Source organism: Asparagus officinalis, chromosome 1 (genome assembly GCF_001876935.1).
Source record: "Asparagus officinalis chromosome 1, Aspof.V1, whole genome shotgun sequence".
Taxonomy (NCBI): Eukaryota; Viridiplantae; Streptophyta; class Magnoliopsida; order Asparagales; family Asparagaceae; genus Asparagus; species Asparagus officinalis.
Genome location: NC_033794.1, coordinates 3,687,379 through 3,697,733, shown reverse-complemented (window position 1 = coordinate 3,697,733; position 10,355 = coordinate 3,687,379).

Here is a 10,355-nt window from a genome sequence, read left to right as displayed (position 1 = left end):
TCATTTCTTAAGAAATTTATTTAGAGTTGTCATAAAAGGTGAACTTAAGTAAATAACTAACTAGGGATTAGAAAATTTCAAATTTATCAAATAAATCAATTATTACATAACTCCATCAATTTGGCAAGTGACGATATTTTTATATTTTTTTAAAGAAAAAGGAGGAAAAAACAAAAATGTAACTAAAAATATAAAATAAAGAGAAAAAAATAACTAATTCCCACCCCCACACCTAAATTTTGCATTGTCCTCAATGCAAACTCTATGATGCATAAAGTAAAGTAGATAAGAAGTGAAGCACTTACATTTGGTCCGCTGATAAAAATCTGCAATTACCTTTGGTCTGAGGAGGAGGAAATCAAACATTTATTCTTCTTTCTTTTTTTTTTTTCTTTTCTCTTTTTTTTCTTTTCTTTTTTCTTTTCTCTTTTTTTTTCTCATTTTTTTATCTTCAACTACCTTTGGTCTAAGGAGGGTAGAATCAAAAATTTATTATTCTCTTTTTTTCTTTTTTTTATAACTGAACAAGAAACTCTCAAATGAGAGAAGAATAAATTCTTTTTATTATTCTGAAGTAAATAAAATAAACAATGTAGAATGAAATATTCAACATGAAGAGTTCCTGTTCTACATTGAATCCTACCTTACTGTTGAAAATTCTTCCCCGGATTTTAAACAAATTCAGAATGATATAATCAATAATGTGAATTTTTAAGCATTTCGGGGTGTTCAATAATTCTTGCAACAAGGTAAGGTAGGTATTATTGGTGTCATGCATTTTGCATTTCTTAATGAACTTAGACTCTTGTACTGTGAAGTTTTGTTTTCTAACAACCAATTCTTCTGTGAAGTTCTGAAAATTTGGTTGTTGATTATTCTCCAAGAATCTAAGTTCATCAAGAAAGAGTTCTTCAAAATTTAATTCAAAGCAGCACATGTTTAACACAGTTTTATTATTCTCAAGGACCTGATCTGCTTCTTCTAAAAACTCTAACTCTTCATCAAAAATTTCCTCAAAACTTAAATCACACTCTTCTTCTTCTTCTTCTTCTTCTGATCTTTCCTGAATGTAGTTTATTTCTAGAGGCTGATTATTTGGTTGGTCCCCTGGATTAAAAATGTTGAGATCAGCAGTCAAATTCCCAAAGGACAGCTTCATTTGACCAGTTCTACAGTTGATGAGAGCATTAGAAGTGGCTAAGAACGGTCGTCCTAAGATGACAGGTGTCTGTCCTTTGGGATTGGAAACAGGCTGTGTTTCCAAGACTACAAAATCTACTGGAAAAATAAAATCTCCAACCTTAATCAGAACATCCTCTAACTCACCCATAGGGACCTTGACAGATCTATCAGCCAACTGTAAGGTGCATTTGGTTGGGTTCAGTACACCTAGACCCAATTGCTGATAGACTGAATATGGAAGCAAATTGACACTGGCCCCTAAGTCTAAAAGCGCCTTATCAATGTGAGTATTACCAATGATACATGAAATGATGGGGGAACCTGGATCTTTACGTTTCAAAGGTATGGGATTTGATAGCATTTCACTGATATTGGCGGCTAAAAAGACTTTCTTTGGAACATTTATTCGCCTCTTCTTAGTGCACAATTCTTTTAAAAATTTAGCATAAGATGGAATTTGTTCAATTACATCTAAGAGAGGAATGTTGACCTTAACCTGCTTGAATGTTTCTAGGATCTTCTCCTCCTGAGGAGAGTGTTTCCTAGACCTGAGTCTATCTGGAAAGGGAGCAACCGGTCTAAATCTATCAAAAGCAGGCTCAGGTTCGGGTTCAGGTTCTTGGTCATCTGTAGGGAGTGATTGTTGAATAGATTCATCAGAAGGAGAAGGAGAAGGAATTTGTACAGGATCAAGAGTTTGACTTGGAGGAGTTCTCACTTGATTATCGACCTGTCTACCAGACCGAAGTGAATGGATTGCATTCACTTGAGCTTCATAGGATGAACTGCATCCTGTGTTATTAGGGTTGACCACGGGTTGACTCGGAAATTTTCCTTTCTCTCTTTCACTCACGGCACTAGCTAGTTGACCAAGTTGGGATTCTAATCTAGCTATAGCTTGAGTGTTGGAGTTGAGCATTTGTCCGGTTGATTGCATGAAGGAATTCAGCGTGCTAGACGTTTGAGTCAACATATTCGTGGTTTGAGTAGAGGCCTTAATTATGGTTTCCAAACCCCTTTCCAAGACATTGAGACGTTTATCCTGATCTGGATTGTGATGAGTCTGAATTACAGCTTGATGAAGAGGAGACTGATTTTTATACGGCAGATTGGGTTGTTGAAATTCTGGTTGAGAATTGAAAGAAACTGTGTTTCCCCTAGGAAAATGTTGGGTCGAAGCGGGAGTGAAGTTTTGAGTTCCGGGAGAATTTCCTTGATTCTATGCAAAGTTGGGATGATTTCTCCAACCTGGATTATAGGTTGGAGAAAATGGATCATTTCTAGGGTGCTGGAATGCAGCGTTCATCTGTTCTATTGCGTTGTTATTTCCTAGGAGAGGGCATTCCTCTGAAACGTGGGTAGGAGACTGACAATTATGACATCCTGGGAAAGAAACATGATTGAGTTGAGCTGGAGCTCGTTCCTTAATTTCTAAGGCTTCTAACCTCCGCAGAATTGTCGTCATCTTCGCTTCAGAAGCAATGTTTGACTCCAAGGAGAGACCACTAGACCTAGAATGGGGAACTGATGAAACCCTGTCATCACAGTGTTCCCATTGCATTGTTTTTTCAGAAAGACTCTCTAAAAACTCCCACGCTTTATCAGCATTTTTCCTCATGAAATCCCCGTGGCACATTGATTCTAAGGAAGTTTTTGCAGAATAATCTAATCCCTCATAAATTATTTGGCACAATCGCCATTTTTCTAAACCGTGATGAGGACATTGGATGAGAAGATCTTTAAATCGGTCAAAATACTTCCAAAAAGGTTCTCCCAGGATAATTTTAAAGTTTTGAATGCTGTTCCTAAGCTTTATCGTTTTATGAATAGGGAAAAATTTCTTAAGAAAAACGGTGACAAATTCATCCCAAGTTGAGATGGAATTTGTGGGTAAGCTGTACAGCCATTTTTTAGCTTTATCCTTAAGAGCAAATGGAATAAATCTAAGCTTAACCGCATCTTCATTTAATTCTCTCATTTTAATCATAATACACACTTCCTCAAATTCCGAAATAAAAATATATGCGTCTTTTGTTTCATTACCAAGGAATTTAGGAAGCATGTTTATGTATTGCGGTCTAAGCCCAAAATTTATTCCATTTGTTTCGGGGAGCCTAATGCACAAGGGGATTGCATTCCTAATAGGATAGTACATATCCTGAAGAACTGGTTGATTTGCCATTTCTTGGATTGGTTCAACACGGATTAAACGATGAGAATTATCCCGAACCCAAATTTGCATACACCAAAACAAAACTTTTTTTTTTAAATTAGTTTTTTTTAGGAAAGAAAGAAAGAAAATTAGTTTTTTTATGAGAAGATAAAGGAAAAGAAAAATCCTAACTAAAACAAATCAAAGCAATCACTTTTTAATCAACTCTAATTCTAGGGTTTAGCCTAACTCCACTAGACCAGCTCCTAACCAAAAACTCTTACAGTGAAAAGATCAAAGTTTTACCTAGGTAGTTAGCCAGGTAAGGATAGTACTAGAGGGTGATCAAAGATCAATTAAGTACCTCTTTCCTTGCGGAGCGCTTTACGCAACCCCTAAACCTTGCCTTAGACACCAACTATTCTGAGAAAACTTAAACCTTTTACTTAAGGATTTCTTATTCCTTATTGAGCTCGAATACTTAGGGGCCAATGTCTAATGAGTTTTAGAAAGCTTGGGTTTGTGAAGTGAGGAATTAGTGATTTGTGGGCTAAGGAAAGGGTGATGAAATCCCTTACCTTATCTTGATTGGGGTTTTGCCCTTAAGAACGTTTTAAGTGTGTGCCAAATCAAGATGCTCAAATCACTTGGTGAATTCCTACTAATAATATGAAATGCAACCCTATGAATTAAAAGAAACTAAAAAGGATGGAAAAGAGAAAATCTTTTTTTTAATTAGGGTTAACAATCAAACAAATGAGAAGGGGGAAATTATTTGAATTTATTATCTTGTTAGTAAATGTCAAAGTGAAAGATGGATTTTATTATGGTCAACAAAAAAAATAAAATCCTTTTTTTAAGTCCTAATTGTCTCTAATTGTGAAGAAGTAGCTAAAGAGTGGAATTAAAAACTAGAAAGAGGACTTACCCGAAAGCAAATCTTCAAATCCTGGCTCTCCAATCCGCGATCTTCAAGCTCCAAGCGTTTCCTTCATAAAAAACACACAAGTTAAAGAACCAAAATAATTAAAACCTACTTAAGCACCCTCCCCGACAACAGCGCCAAAAACTTGATGCGGCATAAACATGTACCAAAAAGATTGCACGTGCACAACCGTGTCAAGTTATAGTATTTAAGATATCGATCCCACGAGGAAGGTGTTTTGTAGGAGAAAATATGAAATCGGTTCTTATGTTGTGTGCGTGACAAGTAGGAGTGATAAGTGAATGTGATTGTGAATGTGATTGAGAGAGTGAAAATGGTGTGTAAATAGGCGAAAAATGTAAGTGAGAGTGGATGTGACAAAGAATGAATGTGATTAATAAGGCAAGAAGGAAAAATCAAATAAAAATCAAGAATGAAAAATAAAATTCAAGAATAAAAGAAAATGTAATAAATTAAAGATGGTGAGTTCAATTATAGATATGGGTAATCTAAAATTAAACCCACTTCTTAGAAAAAAAAGTGATTCCCTAGAGGGTTCTAGCCTAAAGGCGAATCAAACAAAATAAAAATAAACAAAAAGAAAAACTAAACCCAAGAGGGTTCTAGCCTCAAGGTGAATAGTGTAAGAATTTAAAATCTAACTACAAAATAAATTGTAAAATCTAAACTACAAAATAAAATTACAAGAATTAAATGCACGAAAATAAATCTACTCTATAAGCATAAAATAAATCTAAGGCAAGAGGGTTCTAGCCTCTTGGCTATTTAACAAGAAAATAAAATCTAACTACAAGCATAGAAATAAATCTAAACTAATAAGCAATAAAAGAGAAAAAGAAAAGAAATGCAAACCTTCAAATAATTTTCCATCTTCATCTTCATCTTCATCATCCAATAAAGAGAAGAAGAGAAAAATTTAAAGTGGTGAAAAAAATTATTATTATTAATTACAACAAAAGTTATAATTTTGGAAGGCCTTCTCAATTAAGAGTAGCCCTCCTCTCCAAAAAGAGTTACAAAAATTTTCACACCCTTAACCCTCACTCTATACCCCTATTTATAGTAAACAACAATGAATGAGAGCCCTTGGATGAAGACTTAAGCCCTAAGGAATCATTTTTAGCCTTTGAGCTTTTGGGCTTGAATTCTTGAGCCTTTTGCTTGTTTTCTTCATTAATTCAATGAGCTTTTGCTGAAAGAAGAGATCTTGAGCTTTATTCTTCATTAACCTTCAAATTCTTCCCATAATTACTTCTCCAGCAGAGAAATTCAGATCGTGCTTCTTTGTATGAATATTTGTCCATGATAAGTTCCTATTTCAGAGATGTCATAAATACAAAAGTTATAGACCTCGTTCTTAGCTTTCCAGAGAATATTTATTCAGCCAATTCCGAGTTGATACGAGAGAGATATGGTCAAAATACTAAACATTACCGAGACATCCAGATTGCATGATTTGTTTCCTTTTTCACAAAACTTCTTCATTTGTTCCTTGATGGTATATTTATTTTTCTTGGGTTTTTGGGCTTGGACTTTTGGACATTTTCTTGACATTTTGGGCTTCAATGCTTCATTTAATATTGAAAGAAATTATTTAGCTTCATGGGCTTCATTCTTTTGCGTTTGGCTTTAGGCTTTGGTGTTAAATCAAGGGGTCTTTATTGAGAGATGAGAGTTTGAGATTTATTCTTCATTAACTTGCAATTAAAAGATAAAACCAATTATTAGTGGTATATTTATTCATAAAAAAATAGATAATGAGGGTATAAAATTGTAATAAAATATGATTATCAGGTATTTGATAATCACATTTTATTATAATTTTATACCCTCATTATCTATTTTATATGAATAAATATGTCATTAATAATTGTTTTTATCTTTAATTGCAGGTTAGTGAAGAATAAAGACCAAGATCTCTTATCTCAACAAAAAAACCCATAAATTAAATGAAGAACACACGCAAGAGTCAAAAAGCTCAAGCCCAGAATCAAGCCGAGTAGCATGTAGAAGCCGGAGAAAATAAAAAAATTAAATATGAAAAAAATATATATTCAAGATAGTTGGCCGCAAAGAAACGACGATATCTCCCAATCCGGAAGACGTAATTTAACATATAATATATGAAAATCACCTAGCTCGATGAGACGAAGCCAACCATGAAGTCAGAATTTTTATTAGAGTATAGATGCCAGCATCGATGCGGGCATCGATGCCGGCATCGATGCCTGTATCGATGCGAAGTCATCCAGATTTCATCAACGGCCGAAATTGCATTCTTGGGTGATCCAAGGGCTCTCATTCACTGATGTTTACTATAAATAGGGGTTGAGAGTGAGGGGTTAGAGGTGTGAAAATTTTTGTAACTCCTTTTGGAGAGGAGAGCTACTCTTAATTGAGAAGGCCTTCCAAATTTGTAACTTTTTGTTACAATTAATAAAATAATTTTTTCACCACTTTAAATTTTTCTCTTCTTCTCTTTGTTGGATGATGAAGATGAAGATGAATGATAATTACATTTTATTACAATTTTATACCCTCATTATCTATTTTATATGAATAAATATACTACTAATAATTGTTTTTATCTTTAATTGCAGGTTAATGAAGAATAAATCTTAAAACCCTCATTTCTCAACAAAAAGCCCATAATTTAATGAAGAAATGAAGCCATGTAAACTCCTTTTGGAGAGGAGGGCTACTCTTAATTGAGAAGGCCTTCCAAAAATTGTAACTTTAGTTGCAATTAATAAAAATAATTTTTTCCTCTTTAAATTTGTTCTTTCTCCTCTTTGTTGAATGATGAGGATGGAGATGAAGAGCAATTTGAAGGTTTGTATTTCTTTTCTCTTTTATTTCTTTTTAGTAATTTCTTTATTATTGCTTATTAGTTAGATTTAAATTCATGCTTGTAGTGTAGATTTATTTTCTTGTCTTTTTTATTTCTTTTTGCATTTTAATTTGTAGAGTAGATTTATCTTTCTTGCATTTAATTTCTACAATTTATTTTGTAGTTTAAATTTTATTTTCTTTGTAATTAGATTTATTTCTTGTTCATAGTTTAGATTTTTCTTTTCTTTTTAATTTTGTAATTAGTTCTTTCTCTTGTTTTTATTTCTTAAAGATGTGAATTTAATTCTTGTAGGAAGTTTAGAATTATATGAAACTAGTCTAATTTCCTTTATAATATTGTATGAATTATTCTCTTGCATTTAAAATGTTCATGTTTAGGATAATCAACTAGAGAACTAATCGGTAGAAGAAGAATTTGATAATCTATGCTTATCTTAAATGGTTTGATAGGTTATGCTTATGAATTCTAGGATTATTATCATGTTGTTGTTCTTATCATGAATAGTAATTTTAACTTAGATGATAATTTGATAGGTTACACTTTCCTTAAATGGTTTGATAATCTATGCTTAATAAATCTAAGTTGAAATATGATAAAAAGAGAATAGTTTGTATTTTGTAATTGAAATTGGTTAGTGGATTATATTCTAGATTTCTTACCTCCTTTGAATCCTCCATCTTGTCTTTCTTAAATTTTCTTTTCATTCTTGGTTTTATTTCTTGATTTTATTCATTCATCTTTCTTGCCTTGTGATTTCATTTATTCATTAATTCTTCTTTCTCTCCTCTAAAATTCAATTTATTATCTTTTACAAATATTCACAACAATCACTCATCACATTCACACTTACTCTTTATTCCTAATTGTCACGCACAAAATATAAAAACCAAGTTTAATAATCTCTTAAAATCACCTTCTTCGTGGGATCGATATCTTTTTATACTATAACTTGATAAATTGTGCACTTGTAATTTTTGGTACATAATTATACCGCATCAAGTTTTTGGCGCCGTTGCCGGGGAAGGTGCTAAAATAGGATTTTATTAACTTGATTCTGGAGATTAAAGATCAAAGAATTAGAGATTGAGGAATTGGAGATTCGCTTGTGGTAAGTCTTCTTTCTAATATTTTCAATTCCACACCTTTAGTTAGTTTCTCACAATTAGAGACAATTAGGATTTAAAAAAAAAGATTTTTTTTTGTTGACCATAATAAAATCCACCCTCCATTTGAATAAATACTAACAAGATAATAAATTCAAACAATATTCCCCATTCTCTTTTGTTTGATTGTTAACTTTAATAAAAAAAAGATTTTCTTTTATCATCCTTTTTAGTCGCTTTTAATTTCTAGGGTTGCATTTCATATAGTATAGGAATTCACCAAAGTGATTGTAGCACTTGATTTGACACACACTTAAAACATTCTTAAGGGCAAAACCCCAATCAAGATAAGGTAAGGGATTTTATCATCCTTTCCTTAGCCCACAAATCACTAATTCCTCTCTTCACAAACCCAAGCCTTCTAAAACTCATTAGACGTTGGCCCCTAAGGACTCGAGCTCAATAAGGAACAAGAAATCCTTAAGTGAACCGGTTTAAGTTTTCTCAGATTAGTTGGTGTCTAAGGCAAGGTTTAGGGGTTGCGTAATGCGCTCCGCAAGGAACGAGGTACTTAATTGATCACTGATCACCCTCTAGTACTATCCTTACCTGGCTAACTACCTGGGTAAAACTTTCATCTTTTCACTGTAGGAGTTTTTGGTTAGGAGCTGGTCTAGTTGAGTTAGGCTAAACCTTAGAATTAGAGTTGATTGAAAAGTGATTGATTTGATTTGTTTTAGTTAGGATTTTTCTTTTTCTTTATCTTCTCATATTTAAAAAAAAACTAATTCTCTTTCCTAAAAAAAAAAAAACTAATTCTCTTTCCTTAAAAAAAAAACTAAATTTTTTTTCTTTCCTTAAAAAAAAAAATTTTGCTTTCCTGGGAAAATTTTCCTTCCTTTTATCTAAAAAAAACGAACTTTTAAAAAAAATAAGTAGGATTTGTTTTAATTAGGTTTTTCCTTTCTCTTTTCAAAAAACAAAAAACTATTTTTTTTTCCTTTTCAATATATATATATATATATATATATATATATATGCATATTTCCTTATTTTGTTTTTCACATATAAAAAAAAAGAAGAAATATTTCGGATAGTTTCTAAAATAATAATAATACATATATAGATATATACATTAAAACAAAAATTATATACATAATTTCCTCATTAAAAAAAAGAAAAATACATATACATATTTTCTCACCTTTTTGTTTTTCACTTAAAAAAAAAACAAAAACAACAACAAAATTTTAATAAGTAACATAGGCCCAAAAAGGAAAAAAAAAAAACAAATAAGTGTTGGCCCAAAATCTTAGGCTCAGAAATGAAAAAACAAAAAAAACAAAGAAAAAAAAGAAGAAATCGTATTTGGGCCGGCTGGCCCAACACCATGGACTTGGGCATCGATGCCAGCATCGATGCCTTTTTTCCCCTTGTTTTCTTTCCCCCATCTTCCCAAACCCGATTTCTTGCCCCCCCCCCTCAAACCCTAATTCACCCACACAAGATCAAGCACATTTTGGGTAATTTCTTGGGCTTCTTCCACCTCCAACCATCTCCCCAAGGTATCTTTTCTAACTTGATCTTGTAATTTTAATTTTTTTTTTGTAATTTTTGAATGTATACTTGGATGATCTTGTGGTTGAATCATGGGTAGTTGTGAATTATTTCGTGTGATTCATGATCAAATTAACAAATTTAGGGTTTTAAATTGGGAATTTGATACAAAATCCGAAAATTTGGGGGTTTATTCAAAATCCGAAAATTTCATGGGGGGGACAAGAGCACCACCGCCTGCTAAGCAAGGCAAGTCACCAAATCAGCAAAAAGCGCCCAAGCAATATTCATTCAAAGAAGAGCATGTGGACACCTTGTTTTAGTTATTTCGGAAGAACAACAAGCTGCAGCTGCCCGAAGTCAGGAAGCCAGATTCAAGTTTATTTGTGCAAAAACGCATAATTTTTGAACATTCAATTGGGTAAGTGATTTCAAATTGAGAATATGATCTTAAAAAAAAGGATTTGGGGTGTTTTATGCAAATCCGAAAAAATTAGGGGGGGTTTTTTGCAAAAATAAATTTGAATTTGGGGTGTTTTGTGCAAATGTGAGTAATTGGTC